Source organism: Sorex araneus, chromosome 4 (assembly GCF_027595985.1).
Source record: "Sorex araneus isolate mSorAra2 chromosome 4, mSorAra2.pri, whole genome shotgun sequence".
NCBI lineage: Eukaryota > Metazoa > Chordata > Mammalia > Eulipotyphla > Soricidae > Sorex > Sorex araneus.
Window position 1 is genome coordinate 220,525,481 of NC_073305.1, and position 17,832 is coordinate 220,543,312.

A 17,832-nucleotide genomic window follows, 5' to 3' on the forward strand; every position below is an offset into this window, starting at 1 on the left:
AGGGCAGCTTAACTCCCTCGCACTTCATTTTCTCTCCCTCCCCGGTCAAAGGCGGATTAGAGCCGCTGCCTCGCAGGGATGAAGCAAGGGGTGACGCGAGATCATCTCTGGCATGTGTCAGCCCGGCGGCTCCCCGTGCTCAAGGGTCCCCGAAATCACAGCCCCCGCGTGGCCGCGCCCCAGGGGGCCCTGGCTGGCTGGTTATCTGGCTCCCGGGGCAGAGGCGGCCTGCTGTTTGGGGTGTGTCACGGCCGATAGCAGACGCGACATCAAAGCTCAACGGTTCCTGTTTGCTGCCAGCGCCCGGGCCGGGGAGAGCAGGCACAGGAGAGCGGCGAGAGCCGAGAGAGAAGCCGTGGGGCTCAGCCGTGGTGCGCGGTGGCAGCCTCGTCTGCCGAGAGGGCCCGCCTAAGGCCCTCCATCTCCCAAGGAGGGCCCGAGAGGTACCGGGGCCTGTCCGCGAGGCGGATGGTGGCCCTGGCTCCCAGACCAGACCACGGCTGGGCGCGGGGGTCCCGGGAGCTGCTCAGCGGTAGCCAGCGACCGGAAAGGGGGAGGGTGGACAGGCTGTGCCAGAGGCCCCACGTGGGCGGCGGGTTGGACCCCCAAGTCCCTTGGGATCAGAACTCTGGAACACACCGCAGTGCTTCCTCGGGCCCCTCCACGTCCCCCCGTGCCTCCCCCTCCGAAAGGTTGGGAAGAGACCCCTCAGGCCGGGGCCGGAGCGATAGCACAGCGGGTAGGGCATTTGCCTTGCACGCGGCCAACCCGGGTTCGAATCCCAGCATCCCATATGGTCCCCTGAGCACGGCCAGGGGTAATTCCTGAGTGCAGAGCCAGGAGTAATCCCTGTGCATTGCCAGGTGTGACCCAAAAAGAAAAAAAAAAGACCCCTCAGGCCATGCCAGAACCCCGAAGGGACCCAGAGATGGAGATGGAGGCCTGCTGAGCATGCAAGGCCCAGTTCATGCTGGCCAGCTGGGCTCTGGTCCCCCGCGGGACTGGCTCCTGACGGGAAGGCTCAGCCGGGCCCGGGTCCTCCCCCAGAGCCTGCATATAAGCTGGAGTGTGTCACACGAGGAATGAAGAGAAGGGAGAGCGGAGCTGGGGGCAGGGGTCGTAAGTAGCCCCGAGGGAGGGACCAGCCAGGGAGCGGGTGGGCAGTCTGTGGTCCACTGTGTGTCTTGGGAGCAGAGAGTAGCTGCTGTGGGTGCCGGAAAGAGTCCCAGAGTCGGGGTCACTGGTGGTGACATGAATATCAACTTCTGGGGCTGGAGCGACAGCACAGCTGGGCGGGCATTTGCCTTGCATGCGGTTAACCTGGGTCCAATTCCCAGCATCCCATATCGCTCCCTGAGCACCAACGGGAGTAATTCCTGAGTGCAGAGCCAGGAGGAGCCCCTGTGCATCGCCAGGTGTGACCCCCCCCAAAAAAAATTGGCTTCAACCTCCACACCTTGTGCAAAGCCACGCCTCGAACTGGCCAAGCCTTGGCAGAGTCCTCTCGTCTTTGCCTTTGGAAAGAAAGGGGGAGAGAACGGAAGCGGCATCGCTCGCCCAGCAGGGTGGGGAGTGCTCTAACTCCCGAGCAAGCCTCAGCCCGCGCCTCCCAGTCTACGGTTTCCGGAAGCCGACCCGGACATTTGTCATGGGACGAGCGCCAACTGCAAGTGTGACCTTTCCCAGGAAACGGCGTCACTGCCCAGCCAGCCCCTCTTAAATGTCAGCTCAGGCTGCTCTTGAGGAAAATAACCACCACTTTGCAGCCGAACGAGGGAAATAACGTCGGCCCCACCAGAAAACCCAACGCTCGGGCGTTCCAGCCGCACCCCGCGGGAACAGCAGGGCTGTCTCGGGCAAACGCTGGGCCTGAGGGTGTGAGACAGCGTCGGCCGGCTGGGTTCTCCGCGGGGAGGGCCCGGGGTGAGCTGCAGACACAGCCGAGACACTTGGGTCCATGGCGATTCGTCAGTCCAGATCGCGAGAAGCCAAGCCGTGGCTGACACGACAGGATCCTGAGACACCACTGCAGCTGCAGTGACCCCCGGCCCCGGGACAGAGACATCCCATCCCTGGTCAGGCTGGGAGCGTCACCACGCCCCGAGTAACAGCCCATCTCGGGCTCCCTCCGCGCGCTCAAGACGGCTCTGAAAGCCTCTATAAACCCAGCGAGGGAGACTGGAACTCGTGACCCTAAAATCAACGCCGTCAACCCACTGCACTCCACCTCCAGGTGAGCACGAGATGCCGAGCACGGAGCCCAGGTCCTCCTGCGGAGGCCAGGCGGAGGGGAGTCGGGACAGGAAACAAAGGTCCAGAGAACCGCGTCCTACCCAGAGCCCCGGAGGTGCCAGGCAGGACCTGCTGCAGAGCCAGGTGGGAGCAGCTGTGTCACCGGCCAACACTGGACCAGCTGTTCTTTGTTCTGGCCCGGGACCCACACTTCTCCAGTGACTGGCTTTTCTGGCGCTGAGGGGCACTTGCCCACTCTGGCCAGTAGCTGTCGGGCGAGCTCCAATAGTCCCTTGGAGGGCACAACCCGGGTGGTCAAACGGCCAGTTCACCTGACACTACCAGGACCGCTGAGTTTACATGCTGCGAGCTTCCTGGCCAATCAGCATTGCGCCTGCACCCATGCTGCGTTTTTTCCCAGCCAATCAGTGGCCGCGTCCACATGCTGTATCCTCCCCAGCCAATCAGCATCCACACCCTACTTGCTGCATCCTCCCCAGCCAATCAGCGTCCACGCCCACTTGCTGCATCCTCCCCAGCCAATCAGCGTCCACGCCCACTGCATCCTTCCCTGCCAATCAGCATCAGGCCCTGGAGAGTGGGAAACAAAGGACTGTCCTCAAGGATTCCCCGGTGTTGAATTCTGGTCCTGGGGGTAGTGCCAGAGGCACTCGGCTGTCATCTTGCCTTGTTCTCACTCCAAGAGGGGACAGAGGTGCTAAGTGTCCAGTCACCTGGTGGGCTCCTGGGGCTGAGAGAACACCACCACCAAGATCTGATCCCACTCGAGTCAAAGTTTGACCTCAGTCTGAACTTGCTCCCCCCTCGGTGACTCAAGGCCAGGACCAACTTGTAGGATGTCACAGGACTCGTTCCTTTCCCGGAGCTCAAGCCTTCGGACAGGTTCGAGGTCGAGGCAGGTTCTGGGGCGCCTCGCTGGGGCCCTGCTCTGGTTGGAACTCGGCCGAGGGGACGCTGGTGCTGCCGTGGCCGAGGCTCGCTAGCGAGACCTGTATCTGCAGAACCTCCTCCGCAACGTACCCGGGCGTCCCAGCTGGAAACTCTTGGAAAGTCTCTGCTCTCACAGGGGAGAAGGCAGAGAAACCCCACCTGGAAGCTTCCAGCCGTGGACCGGGGACCTTCCCGCGATGGCCCCGCGCTGGTGGCCAGGGCCCCTCCCCCACCCAGCTTCAGGGAAGCAGGTCCAGACCAGGACTCCTTTCCCAGGAATGCGGGAGCTGCCCTGCCTTGGTCCCCAAGGCGGGCAGGGGTGTGCTCAGGGCGCAGAGACGCCTGTCCAGAGCGGAAATGAGGGAGAAAAGACGGCATTGAGGAGAGAAGGCGTCCACTCTGGGCCCCGTCACCAGTGCTCACATTCTGCGTTTTGAACCGGATGGAGCTTTGCTTCCCTGGTGGAGACGGCAGCGCTCCAGAGCGAGGTACTGGCTGGAGAGCATCACAGATCTCAACCCGCACAGAGCTCCCCCTAACAGGGGGGGTTCAGAAACAAGACTACGGGGGCTGGAGCAAGAGCACAGTGGGGAGGGCATTTGCCTTGCACGCAGCCGACCCGGGTTCGATTCCCAGCATCCCATAGGGTCCCCCGAGCACCGCTAGGGGTGATTCCTGAGAGTAGAGCCAGGAGTGACCCCTGTGCATCGCCGGGGTGACCGCCCCCCTCCAGAAAAGCAAAAAAAAAGAGAGAGAGAGACTACAGCCAGAAGCCTCCCCCTAACACAGAGCCCTCAAACCCCGAAGCTGCTTCTCTCCGGTAACGGTGGGACAGAACCCCGGGGCTGTGGGCACGATGCCTTTCGGGTGACACTGGTGGCAGCAACATCAACCCCCAGCCTGGACCAGCTGCTTCTCTTGGCAAAGGCCCTTCCCACCTGGGCTTCCCGGCTCCCTTCGGAGGGCTTTGCCGCATCTCTGGAGATTCCGATCTTTCACGGGGAGAGGCTCAACTATTCCTTTCGAGTCCTGCTGCTTTCTGCTCCGTGTGACGGCATTTTCCTGCCCCCTCCCACCGGCTGGGCACACACACGGTCTCCGTGGCTGAAGGCACGATGATTCCCAGGGAGGCCGACAGCTGGTTTACGGCCCGCCCCCCCCCGGCCGTGCTGTTCTCTGCTCACATTCCTCTATCCTGTGTATTTGTGCGCTAAGAATCCCACCCATAATATCATTTTTGAAGAGAAAATGGTGATTTGGTGCCAGTATATGGGATAGGATGGGGCTCCTTTCAGCTCTAATTATTTAAAATCACAGAGCCATAAAGCTGAACTTTAGGAAAAAAATAACTAAATTATTTCTAATAGGGGAAATTTTCAGCATCTTAATTTGCCTAAAAAGAAGGGGTTTAAATAGATTTGAGGGCTTAAATACTTCTGAGGAAACGGGGGCCTGCCAGGCTGGGATGTCTAATTCACCTCAAAATAATTAACAAAAAGTAAGTTAGATCATTATTTCCTCCAAGATCCTGCTTTAAAAGGAAGCTGATTTATGGAAAGTGATGGGGGTTTTCGATCCCAACAGAGATGCAGACACTGTTATTAAGGGGAGAGCAGTAACGAGACCCAATTAAGCAAAGCTCTTTCTTATGGAGAATGGGGGAAAAAAAAGGATCTGGAGGAAGATTGCTCAGAGGTGCTCAGGCGGAGCTGAGCTTCCTTCTGCTCCCCTGAAGCCCCCGGCAGCTCCTCTCCCCAGCGTCCGCGGGACCCCCAGCCACAGGCTCTGGTTTCCTGGCTCCCGGGGCAGGGCGGGGAGGGGAGCATGTCCTCTTGCAAGCCCCGGATCTGTGCGCAGGTTCTGTTATGGATGAGAGGAGCCCCCCGCCCCCCAATCGTGCCAAGGCCCAGACTCAGGAGTGTGACTCGTGTCCACGCTGCAGTGGACGAGGTGGCCACGGACGTCCCTGATCCACCATGGCCAGTGTCCTCGGGAGATACACGCGGACGGAAGCCATGGGCGGCTCCTCCCCCGGAGTCCACGGTGTCCACCAGGCCCACACCGCCCCCACGGATCGGCCCCGCCCCGCCCCAGGTCAGGGGGCCACGGGATAGACACACAGATGCGACTCCCTCAGCGGGTCCCAGCTGGGCCCAGGCCGTGGCCATCTGAGCAAGGCGCTCCCCCCCGCCCCCAACCCTGTCAGCCCCAGAGAGACTGCAGCCCCCCAGCCCCCATCTCAGCCCCCCATGGCTGGGCCAGACCCCTGTGAGGGGCCAGAGCCCGCGGTGCCCATTGCCCAGAGCTTCCCCTGGCCTCGGTGAGAGCCCAGCTGCCTCCCCCAGCCTTGCCTCAGGGAGTCCGGGGGAGGGGCAAAGGCACACCAGAACAGAGCCCAGAACTGGGGGTGGCGCCCCCCGCAAAATAAAAACCACCCCCAAGGCAAAGAAAATGACGGAAATGGGGCTGGCGATATGCGTTTATCCTCCTCCCACAGGGCAGCTCTGCCGCTCCTTGCTGGCTGGGGTAGGACGCCCTCCGGGAGAGGCCCTAGGGCTGGAGGCCGCTGGGCCAAAGTGGCCACTTCACCAAAGCAGGCCTCGGCTGAGTGCAGGGCAGGAGGAGGAGGAGGAGGAGGAAGAGGCAGGGCGGGGCCAGCAGGAGGAGGGAGAACAGCAGGAGGAGCAGGAGGGGAGGACTAGGGAGGGGGAGGGGGAGGACCACAGGGAGGAGGAGGAAGAGGCAAGGGGGTCAAGGAGGGGAACGGGAGGAGTGAGAGCAAGAGTCGAACACAGTGGGGGAGGAGGGGGGACGGGCTGGGGAGGACGGAGGGGGGCGGAGGGGTAAGGAGAGGGAGGAGGGCAGGCGGATGGAGAGGGAGGGGGAGGAAAGAGGAGTGTGGGAGAACTAGGAGTGAGCAAGGGGAGAGACGGGAGGGACTGAGGAAGCCGGGTCCCTCCCAGGGTCACGCTGGCTGCAGCCCAGGCCCGTGGACACACGCCATTCCTGCCCAGAGGCGGCCAGTGCTCAGGCCCCAGGGGACAGATTCCCGGGAGCCAGGAACAACGGCAGCTCCCGGGAATGGCCACTAGGTGGCGCGTGCTCCTCATTTCCCTTACAGCAGGGCAGCAGCGTGAACCTGCGGGCCCCAGACCCTCGGGGACGCCGGGACCCCAGGTTGCGCGCCCAGACCCCACCTGAGCTCCGGGCCCCCACCTGCACGCCCCAGAACCCACCTGCAAGGACACGTTCTCAGGATTCCTGGTCCAGCCCTGGGTGCTGACCGCAGCTGCCGGGGAGGCAGCATCAGGCTGGCCCAGGGGGTCCTCCCCAGGGAACCTCCCGAGTGAGAGTGGGGGCAGGACGGGGTTACCCCACCCCGGAGAAATCCCAGAAGCTCTCAGGAGGGAGCTCAGAGATCAGTCTAGGGGACTGGCGGGGCCCCGATCGCAGGCCCACTGTCACCTCACACGAGACCCGCGGACCCCCAGGGCAGTCACTGGGAGCTGGTGCTGCTGTCTCAGAGGTGCCCCCACAAACGGTGACACACGGCCCTGCCCCCGCCCAGCATGGACTAAGCACTATGCTCGCAGTGGTTTGCCGAGATCAGATTGCTCTGCTTTACAGAGAGGTAAACTGAGGCACCAGAGCCCCACAGTGGGAGCAAAGCAAGGCCCTGACCCTAGGTCTGACGACATGTCCGGGTGGCAGTGGGCTGAGATCTGGACACAAAGCTCTAGCTCAGTGCTCAGCCCCGACCCCCGCCCTGCCCTCCCCGCCCCTGGCCCACGGTTCTGTGTGTGTGTGTGTGTGTGTGTGTGTGTGTGCGTGCATATGCATGTGTGTGCCTGTGGAATGTGCATGTGTGTGTCGGTTTGTCTGTGTGTGTATATATGTGTGCATGTATGTCGGTTGTATCTGTGTGTGCATATATGTGTGTGTATGTGTGCATGTGTCTCTGTGTAAGCATGTGTGTCTCTGTGTGTACTTGTGTGAGTGTGTGAGCATGTGTGTGAGTGTGTGCGCCATGTGTGTGTCTCTACAGGAGCACATCTGCTCTGTGTCTTTGCTGCCTCCAGCACACACATGCACCCAGTAGGTGCCCAATAGAAGCACCTTCTCTCTGGGGTGCGGCGTGAGTGGCAAGGCGGGCGGGAATGCTGACGACTGGAAAGCGAGATGGTCTCAGAGTTACGGCGCAAATGAGCGGGGAAATGCATCGTCTGCGACAAATATGCTTCTGAAGAGTCTTAAAAGAAATCAATGAAGCACAGCATCAAAGTCCGGGGAGCTATAAATCAGCGGCTGGTAGACAAAAGTGCACCGGGATCGCGAGAGTGAGCCCGAGATCGCTCATGTCAGAGTAATCAGGACACGCCGCCGCCGCTTGGAGCCACCCGGCCGAAATGGAGTGACACGGTGTTGACAGAAGCCCCTGGGCTCAGGGAGGACAACCGGAAAGACAAACATGGCTCTGGACCCCGAAAACACCCGGGTATTCATACAGAGGGGAAGTGGACGGGGGATGGGTGTGGGGATGGACGGATGGATGGACGGATGGATGGATGGATGGATGGATGGATGGATGGATGGATGGATGGACTGATGGACAGACAGATAAACAAATGGGTGGGTGGGCGGGAGGATGGGTGGGTGGGTGGACTGATGGAAGGACAAACAGATAAATGCATGAATGGATGGGTAGATGGGTCGATGGGTGGGTGGGTAGATGGGTGGGTGGATGGATGGATGGATGGATGGATGGATGGATGGATGGATGGATGGGTAAATGGATGGGTGGGTGAGTGGGTGGATGCACATATGGCAGATAGACGAATGGATGGACAGGTGGGTGGGTGGATGGTGAGTACGTGGGTGAGCATACAGGGGTGGATGGGTGGGTGAATGGATGGACGGTCAGATGGGCGGCGAAGTGAGTGGATGGATGGAAGATAGACAGAAAGATGGGCAAATAGGTGGGTAGGTAAATAAATGAATCACTAATTTGTATTGACATTGGTTTCTCAAACTGATCAATAGCATCATGGAGAGGAAGTTGAGAACATCAAAACAAAGCAAAGCACTAGTGAGTGACAAGAAGATTAAGACAGGGGCTGGAGCGATAGCACAGCGGGGAGGGCATTTGCCTTGCATTCGACCGACCCGGGTTTAATTCCCAGCATCCCACATGGACCCCTGAGCATCACCGGGTGTGAGCCAAAAGGAAAAAAAAATTAAGACAGGAGCCAAGAACACAGCGGCAAAGATGCGGGTGTAGGGGCAAGGGCCCTCACCCGCTCACCTGTGCACCCTCTCCCCCACCCTCCCACCCACCCACACACCCACCCACACACTCACCCACTCACCCACCCTCCTCTCCCCCGCTCCCCCGCTCCCCCACGCACTCGGCAAGAATGAGCGTTGCCTGACAGTGAGGCCGAGGGGGCAAGTCTGGCCGTGAGCCGTGGGACCCGCCTTGTGACGAGAATTCAGAGTCAAGCAGGGGGTGTCCTTTGCTCGGGAGCCCCCGACCAGGCTGTGCCAAACACCCGGTGAGCAGAGCCCTGGGCGGCACCAGCCTGGAAGGACCCGGCCGCAGCGAGGACACCCGTCCCGAGCGGGCCTCGCTTCTGCGTCCCTGTCCCCACTGAGGGGCGGGGCCGTGAGTGAGGCCCGACGTAAGGGACTGGAAACTCCCCCCGGGTGCGTCTCCCCCTCCTGCCGGGAGACAGCAGCTGCCACAGCGGGTAACGGCGCCATCTCGCCCAGACCCGGCCAGGGCACGGCGTGGGGGTGCCGGCGGGTCGGCCCCGGGTCCCTGCGCACTGCAGGGAGCCCCTCCCCCACTCCGCCAGTTGCTTCGTTCCTCAGTAGAATCATCCCCGGGAATCAAACCCCCTCCCGAGACATACTCCCTCCTCGCCTCCCCTCCACCCCCCTTGATGAAAAGCTACGTGTGATATTTGTACTCATCAAACGTCAATATTTGGCATGGATTTGCGGCCGGGAGGGGGGGGAGAGGAACGGGACCGTTTCTATAAAGGCTAAAACCCCGAGCAAACAGCCGCATCCGTATCGGGGTACAGGGGGCGGGGACACACCTCAGAGGGGCCTGCAGGGCCCCCAGCCCACCTCGGTGGCTCCGGGCTGGAAATGGGATCCCAGCCTCGGAGCACTGAGCCGCCTACCCATCCCGGCCCGGCCCACTCACTTACCCGCTGCCTTTCCCATGGACACACGGGTGGGGGGGCTGTCTGGGGTGCAGCGTGGCTCATCCGTGTGGCCGTCACGGCCCCTGCCCCCTGCAGAACTGGCGTCTCCCGGCAGCAGGGGTGCTCACCCCGCCGTGCTGGCTGACCCAGTGCCCCCACCTGACCCAAGGAGGGACCCGCTACTTCCACCCTGCAGTGTTGGGTGCCTCGGCGTCTGCTCTCAGCGGACTCAGCGCCAGGACAGGTGTGGCCCACAGGAGGGCCGTGAGCAGGTGTGACACACAGTAGGGCAGGTGTGCACACAGTGGGGCGAGGGGGGCCCAGAGGGGGGCCGTGGCAGGCACCAGGCCAGTCCTCGCCCCCTGAGGCTTGGGACCGACAATGGCAGCCCGTGCGTGGCACGATACTGAGAGACACTGCCGACAGGCGCCACAACACCCCCAGCTCTCCTGTCCAGGGCAGAGCTGGCCTCAGCGAGCTGGCCAGATTCGCCTGGTAGACCCCCTCTCCACGAAGCAGGAAGAAAGGCCACAAGAAGTGGCGGACACCGCCTTGTGCACTGGGCCGGGCCACCCGCCCCCGAGCCCTCCAGCTGGCCAGCCCGGGAGCTCTCGTGGGGGGAGCGAGTGGACGCGGGGGCCCGCCCTCACCCAGCCCACAGCTGGCTCTGCCCAGCTCTGAATGCGGCAGGCGCGTTAGCCAAGGAGCCGGAGCGAGTGTCCAGCGGCCGCCGGGGGCAGAGTCTTCCAGGGTCCCTGATCCCTGCGGCCACCCTCGGGGCCTCGCAGGTCGTGGCCAGGAAGGGGAGAAGGAGAGATGCGGCACGGAGCGGCCGGGCCGGGCGGGGGCCTCTGGGGCGCCTCCGGCAGCAGGAGCTCCCCGAACCCGTGCCAGGCCCCAGGGGCGGCCCAGGGGTCTGGGCGGGCTGATCTAGGTCCAGTCTTCTGCTCCAAGGACGGAAGAGGGACACGGCACTTGTCTTGGGGGCCACTGGGGGCTCCCAGGGACAGAAGGAGACGTGGTCAGCCACAAGATGGGACGGGGGTGTGGCCACATCTCATTGTCCCCTCCCCTGCATTTCTGTGTCCAGCCCGATCCCCTCCCGGGATCCAGTCTGATCCTCTGGGATCCAGCCTAAACTCCCGGGATCCAGCCCGATCCTCTGGGATCCAGCCTAAACTCCTCCCTGGATCCAGCCTGATCCTCTGGGATCCAGCCTAAATTCCTCCCGGGGTCCAGCCCGATCCTCTGAGATCTAGCCTGCTCTCCCCAGGATCCAGCCTGATCTCCCTGGGATCCAGCCCGATCTTCCAGGATCCAGTCCGATCTCCACTCTAGAACTCCAGACCCAGACGGGGCCTTGCCTTGCAGCATCGCCAGGAATAACCCGAAACACATCGGCGAAACACACTCCCCGGTCTCAAGTGCCGTTTGGGGGGACCGACGATGCTGGGCGCTCAAAGGTGCCAGTACGAAGGCTAGCAAGGGGACACGGAGCCCCCACGGACACGCCTGGGCCCGGCCCACAGTGCCCCCCACCCCCGTCCACTGTCGTGTGCACGGCCCTCTCGTGTGTCCTGAGCACCTCGGGGCCAGCAGGCCTGGAGCACCAGCCGCCCGTGCCCAGCAGGCCCAGGCCCTGGACCCCAGCCCTGGACACCGGCAGTCTGCGGGCAGACCCAGGTGGGGGCACCCCCAGGCGCCCACACAAGACACAGGGCCGGGACCCCAGCTGGGCAGGTGTCTGAGGCCCCGGCAGGCCCCGGCCCCAGCTGACAACCACGGGGCCACCGACACATCCACCCCCACGCTCTCGCCCGGCCCATCCTCACAGGAGGAGACGGGAGACACCCCCGGCCCCCCATGCTCCAGCCCCCACAACCCCAAGGCTGAGCCCCCCAGCAGCTGGGCAGGGAGCCACCAGGCTCTTGGGACCACGCCCACTCACCAGGTCCGAGGGGCTGCTCCTGACGCCCGGGGTCACGCCTGGGGACGCTGGTCTTCCTCCCTGGTAAGACAGAGCCAAAGAGAGAAGACTGAGCCCAGCAGGCAGGCAGAGTCATGCTCGTTCCCCTCCTCTCTCCCTCTCTCTCCCTCTCTCTCTCTCCCCTCTCTCTCCCTTCATCCTCTCTCTCCCTCTCTCCCCTCTCCTCTCTCTCCCTCTCTCTCTCCCTCTCTCCTCTCTCTCCCCTCTCTCTCTCCTCTCTCCCTCTTCTCTCTCTCCCTCTTTCTCTTCTCTCTCTCCCTCTCTCTCCCTCTCTCCTCTCTCTCCCCTCTCTCTCTTCTCTCCCTCTTCTCTCTCTCCCTCTTTCTCTTCTCTCTCTCTTCCTCTCTCTCCTCTCCTCTCTCCCTCTCCCTTCTCTCTCCTCCCCCCTCTCTCCCTCTCTCCTCTCTCCTGTCTCTCTCCTCTCTCTCTGTCACTCTGTCCCATGCTCACTCTCTCCATGTCTCTCTCTCACTCTGTCTCTCTCCTTGCCCTCCCCAACTTCAGCAGGAATCAGAGAAGTGTAGAAACCACTCATTAAAATTCACGTCTCATTAATATTTCCTATCAATTACATGTTGGAAGGATGATACTCAATAACCTATAAAACAAAGTGTACTCTGCCGAACTCTATAAGCGCATCGGAACCCTCAGCGTAGAAAGACAGTGACGGTCCCTCTCACCGGCTCCCCCCACCCCTGCAATGCACATCGCGTGTGTGGTTCCGGGGAGGTGTCCTGAGGCAGCGCTGGCTGGGGGTCTCCAGGGGTGGCCCCACACCTCCCGCCCTGAAGCTCAGCGACCTACGGTACACAGCACCGAGGGGCCGGCGGGGAGAGACCCGCGCCCTGCTCTGTGGCGGTCCTCGAAGGTGTCAATGTGGGTGACACGGAAACAGCGGTTCCTGGGGATTCGCCCCCAGAAGGGCCGGGGAGGGGTTTACCCAAGCAAAAAATGGAAAGTGCTGGAAATATGGAATACTGAAAGCAACGCTGGTCTCCACTGCTGGGGCTGGGAGTGAGCCCTGGTGCAGGGGACACTCGGGAAAGCAACGGGGCAGCCCTGTGGCCACTCAGAGCCACAGGCACGGAGGCCGGGGAGTGGGGGCAGCCGGGGACAGGCGGTGACCATTTCTCCCTCCCCACTGGGCTCTGTACCACCCCGGCCCGACTTTCATTCTAGCTGCAAATTCTCATCTTGAAGAGGAACCAGCACGTGGGACGCTGGCAGGGCCCCTGCGGGTGGGAACCATTTCTCGACATTTTCTTTTTAAAACAAAAAAGAAAAAGGAAAAAATGAAATGAGTAGGGCTGGGGTGATGGTACAATGGGCTGGGCGTTTGCCTTGCACGCAGCCGACCCAGTTCGATCCCTGGCATCCCATAGGGTCCCCTGAGCACCACCAGGAGTGATTCCTGAGTGCAGAGCCCGGAGGAACCCCTGAGCATCACCGGGTGTGACCCGATAAGCAAAAAAAAAAGAAGAAGAAATGAAATGAGTTCAGGCGACACGGAGCATGCGTGAGGGGCTGCAGTGGGGGGCGCGAGCACTGGGGGGCGCCACCTGGCACAGGCCTTGGTGCCCAGGTATGTCCAGGCCCGCCATGTTCCCAGGGCAGCCTGGAACCCAACACACCCCGAAACGGCACCATCCACGTGTGGGCAGGCCTGCGGCGGTGGGACCGGGAGGGCGAGAGGCAGACACCAGGTCCTTGTCCCGAGGTAGCGCGTGGCGCGGCCCCGCCTCTCACCACGGGCCCCTCGGGGAAACGCAGGCTCCCCTCACGTTCCCACACTGCCTCGCTCCAGCAAATGTCACATTAAGCCTTTCAGCCCTCCGCTCTGAAGAGCAAGAGGGAAATTAGTTTCCTGTCCTCGGTGCTAAAATCCCCGCTGCTCCCCGGGGCAAGGGAACGGGTGTGAGGGAGTCAGCTCCGCAGACGCCCCTCGGAACAAGCCCGCTTCCAGCGCCGGGCCGGGCTGGGCGCCCCATTGTCGTGGAAACGGTTTCGGGCTGCAGGGAGAGAAGTATTAATCTCCTCTTGGTAAGTCATAAAAGAAAGAAATCAATTTCAAGGTCAATTTAGCCCAGATTACACCTGCTGCCCTTTCTGAAGCACGCGGACGCCCCTGAGTGAATCCTGCGAATGCCCCTGAATCCCACAGATACCCCTGAATCCCACAGGCACCCCTGAATCCCACGAATGCCCCTGAATCCCACGGATGCCCCTGAATCCCACAGGCACCCCTGAATCCCACAGACGCCCCTGAATCCCGCAGACACCCTGAATCCCACAGACACCCTGAATCCCACAGGCACCCCTGAATCCCACAGATGCTCCTGAATCCCACTGAATCCCTCAGGCACCCCTGAATCCCGCAGACGCCCCTGAATCCCACAGACACCCCTGAATCCCGCGGATGCCCCTGAATCCCACAGACACCCCTGAATCCCACAGACACTCCTGAATCCCACAGACACCCCTGAATCCCACAGGCACCCCTGAATCCCACAGACACCCCTGAATCCCACGAATGCCCCTGAATCCCGAGGATGCCCCTGAATCCCAAGGACACCCCTGAATCCCACAGGCACCCCTGAATCCCACTGAATCCCACAGACACCCCTGAATCCCACAGACACCCCTGAATCCCACAGACACCCCTGAATCCCACGAATGCCCCTGAATCCCGAGGATGCCCCTGAATCCCAAGGACACCCCTGAATCCCACAGGCACCCCTGAATCCCACAGAAGCCCCTGAATCCCGCAGACACCCTGAATCCCACAGACACCCCTGAATCCCACAGATGCTCCTGAATCCCACTGAATCCCTCAGGCACCCCTGAATCCCGCAGACGCCCCTGAATCCCACAGACGCCCCTGAATCCCCTCTCTGAGCCTCTGAGTCTCGATCCGTAAATGGAGCTGAAGTAAAATCCGCACAGGAGCTTTCAGGACAGGACTGCCCACCTGTCCGGGGGCAACAGCCGAGGGTCTCTGCAGCGACCCCCGCCCACGAGTTGGGCAGCAGGGAAGTCCAGGAGGCGGCTCTTCACCCACCCCGAGCCCTCCCGTCCCACTCGGGGTCTGTGCTGTGCTGCTGGCCCCGAGGCGGGGGCTGGGGGGTGCCCCGCGGCCCCTCGGAAACCTCAGCCCTCCACAGACTCCATGCGGGCCGGAGCACGGCCGCCCGGGCTGGAGTCCCAGCTAAGAACAAACCCCTCCCTGACCCCTGCACGCAGGCCACAGGCCCAGCCCGTGACACCCGCCCCGCCCAGCCCTCCCGGCCCTGCCCTCTGGAGGCACGGGGGAGGGTCCCTAACATACCGCCCCCCCGGGGAGCACAGGAGCGCAAAGCAGTGACCACAGGCCCCAGTGGCAGCAGGGACGTGCCCAGGATGGGGTGAGGGTGGGCGGGCGGCTGTCTGTCCCCTCTGCTCAGCGGGGGTCCTGTGGGGGTGGACCCCGGGTGGGCCCATGGGCTCAGCTTGTGGCTGGAGGCCTTGGGGCGCGTGACTCTGGCCTCCTCCTGCAGGGGTGCAGCCCAGCGCCCCCCTCCTCCCTCATGAGGCCCCACAGCGGCTTCCTGGGTCCACCGGGTGCTGGCAGCAACGAAACAGGGAGGCGGCCTGGGTCCCCCCCACCCCCGGAGGCTCAGGGAGGGGGCTCCCAACGGCCTGCCGCGGTCCCAACTGACCCGAGCAAACTTCCAAACGTCACGGCAGGAGAGGGTCTTCCCGGGGTGGGGGGGGGCGCAGGATGAGGAGCTGAAGCACCACCTCCCCCTTTGCCCCACCTCCCACACGCATATGCATGCACACATGCACACATAAGTGCACACATGCGCGTACATGCACGCATGTGCACACACGCACACACTCACATATGTGCACGCACACACTCAGACACGGGTGTAGACATACATGCATGCACACATGTGTACGCATGTGCACACACAGACACATGCATGCATACACACATACACATGCACATGCGTGCACATACAAACATACACACACACACGCTAACAAGGAAACCGTGGCTCCCGAGAGGCCTAGGGCCAGCGCGCCCCCTTCTGCCTCAGAGACTCTATAAACCCGAAGCTTGTGCTCGTCTAAGCGTTTCTGCTTCAGTCTGACCCGATCACCCAGCGGCAAAAGCCCCAAGCCTGAGCCTTGAGCAGCCGCTGAGCCAAGAGGCAAACCGTCCAGCACTCGCCTGCCGGCCTGGGGACTGGTGATGTGCCACCTAGTGACAGTCACTCCTCACGCTGGAGGCTGCCGTGCCCCCCCCAAGACCCTCTCACACGGCTTGCTGCGACCCGCAGAGGAGGCGCCTGCGTCTGCTCGATCCTGAGAAAAGTTAGTGCTCCAAGACACACACGGAGCTGGGGGTGCGAAGCTTAAACCCACTTCTGGGCACCGGCCATCAGAGGGTCACTGCGTGGTGAGGACAGCCACGGGCTCTGACACGTGAGCGTGTGTGGGGACAGACGGGAGGACGGTGAATGGATGGTGACGGTGGACAGAGAGAGGAACTGGTGGATGGCCGGACAGATGGACAGAGGGATGAGTAGGTGGAAGGACAGAGGGATGGATGGAGGACAGATCGATGGGAAGATTAATAGATGAGTAAACAGAGGGGTGGATAGTGGCTGGGTGGACAAACTGATGGATGGAAAGACAAATGGATAAAGGATGGATGGATAAAGGACTAGCGGGTGGATGGGCAGATGGATGGATGGATAAAATATCAGTGGACAGATGGATGGATGGATGGATGGGTGGATAAAAGATCAGTGGACAGATGGATGAATGGATGGATGGATGGATAAAGGATCAGTGGACGAATGGGCAGATGGATGGATGGATGGATAAAAGATCAATGGATGGATGGATGGATAGACACATGGATGGATGGATGGATGGACAGATGGATGAATGGAGGATATTATTTTTCCACTAGGACCCGAGCTAATGAAATGGCGGTGTCCCTATTTCAACACTGCAAAGTTCTTTTCTCTTGGAAAATAGTTTGAATTTACATGGAAAAATGTGTGATCTGACTGGGGGAAAAAAATCCATCAGGGCTCCTAGGAATGTCTCACTTAGAGATAAAACAACTTGGGAAATGTCTGGCAGTTTCTTAAATGGGCCAGGCGTGAGGTGGGGCGGGGTGGAGGGTTTCCCGTGGGGAAAGGGGGCTTCTACGCGATGGAAATGGCTCCCAGGGAAGAGCTGCGGCTAAACCCCCCTTAATCTTGGCCCCGGTGGTGTAAAGAGCCTTTCTTAGAACTTAATAACTCCCCGGAGCCCGATCAATAACAGCCCGAACAGCCCTTCCCAGTATTTGTTTAGTCTGACGGCGCTCAGACGCTTGAGCTCCTTATTCTCGGGTCGCCGAGGGGCAGAGACGACCCCTCCCAGCAGGCGGCTCCCAGCACGGCACCCAGGGCTGAGCCTTTAAGCCCGCGGCTGCAGGCCCGGGCCCTGAGTTCCGCATGGCCACTGGAGTGAAGAATCCTGCGTGCACGTCTGAAGGTGCTCGGGGAACACAGCTTAGTTCTCATGCAGGGAAAAAACACCCAGTGCCCCAGTGCGCCTGCCCTCCTGGGGGGGTGGCATTCTGCTGCTCCCCACAGGAGAGGTGCTGCCAGGGCACAAGGGGCTGAAACCCCCTCCCCAGAGAGTCTGGTGACTCAGGGCTGTGCCCTGTCCTGAGCCCCAGGTCAGCATCCAGGAAGCTGAGAGAAAAGTTCCTCCTGCTGACCACAGAGATGGAGAGAGCCCTGGGGTCCATGGAGAGACAGAGAGAGCCCTGATGTTCGGAGAGATAGAGAGAGCCCTGGGGTCCATGGAGAGACAGAGAGAGCCCCGGGGTCCATGGAGAGACAGAGAGAGCCCTGGGGTCCATGGAGAGACGGAGAGAGCGCTGAAGCCCGGCCGCCCCACACTGATGATGAATCGGAGAGTGGGGAAGACAGGGTGGTGTGACGATGACAATGGTGATGAGGAGTGTGATCACGATGGCAGTGAAGGTGATGAAGGTGACAGTGATGAGGACAATAACTATGACAGTGAGAGGATGGTGGTGACAGTGGTGATGACAATGGCCAAAGTGACAATGACAATGGCGGTGGCCATGCTGGTGACAGTGAGAGTGACAATGGTCGGGCTGGGTGGCTCTGATAGTGATGGGGACATGGCAGTGATGAGATGAGGGTGGGGCTGAGGGCTTGGGGAGAGCTGAGGGGGGTGAGCTGAGGGGGGTGAGCTGAGGGGGGTGAGCTGAGGGGGGTGAGCTGAGAGTGGGGTGAGCTGAGGGGGGTGAGCTGAGAGTGGGGTGAGCTCAGGGTGGGGTGAGCTGAGAGTGGGGTGAGCTGAGTGGGGTGAGCTGAGGGGGGTGAGCTGAGGGTGGGGTGAGCTGAGGGCGGGGTGAGCTGAGGGTGGGGT

The 17,832-nt window shown here is 61.5% G+C and overlaps 1 protein-coding gene across 1 annotated transcript in view; it reads right to left on the reverse strand.

The window, feature by feature from the left end:
- RBFOX1 (RNA binding fox-1 homolog 1) overlaps positions 1-17,832 on the reverse strand; it is a 1,316,266-nt gene that overhangs the window by 1,248,715 nt on the left and 49,719 nt on the right. The window contains exon 3 of the mRNA XM_055136054.1: positions 11,344-11,403. The gene's annotated coding sequence lies outside the window, so the exon portion shown is untranslated. The remainder of the gene's footprint in view (positions 1-11,343; positions 11,404-17,832) is intronic.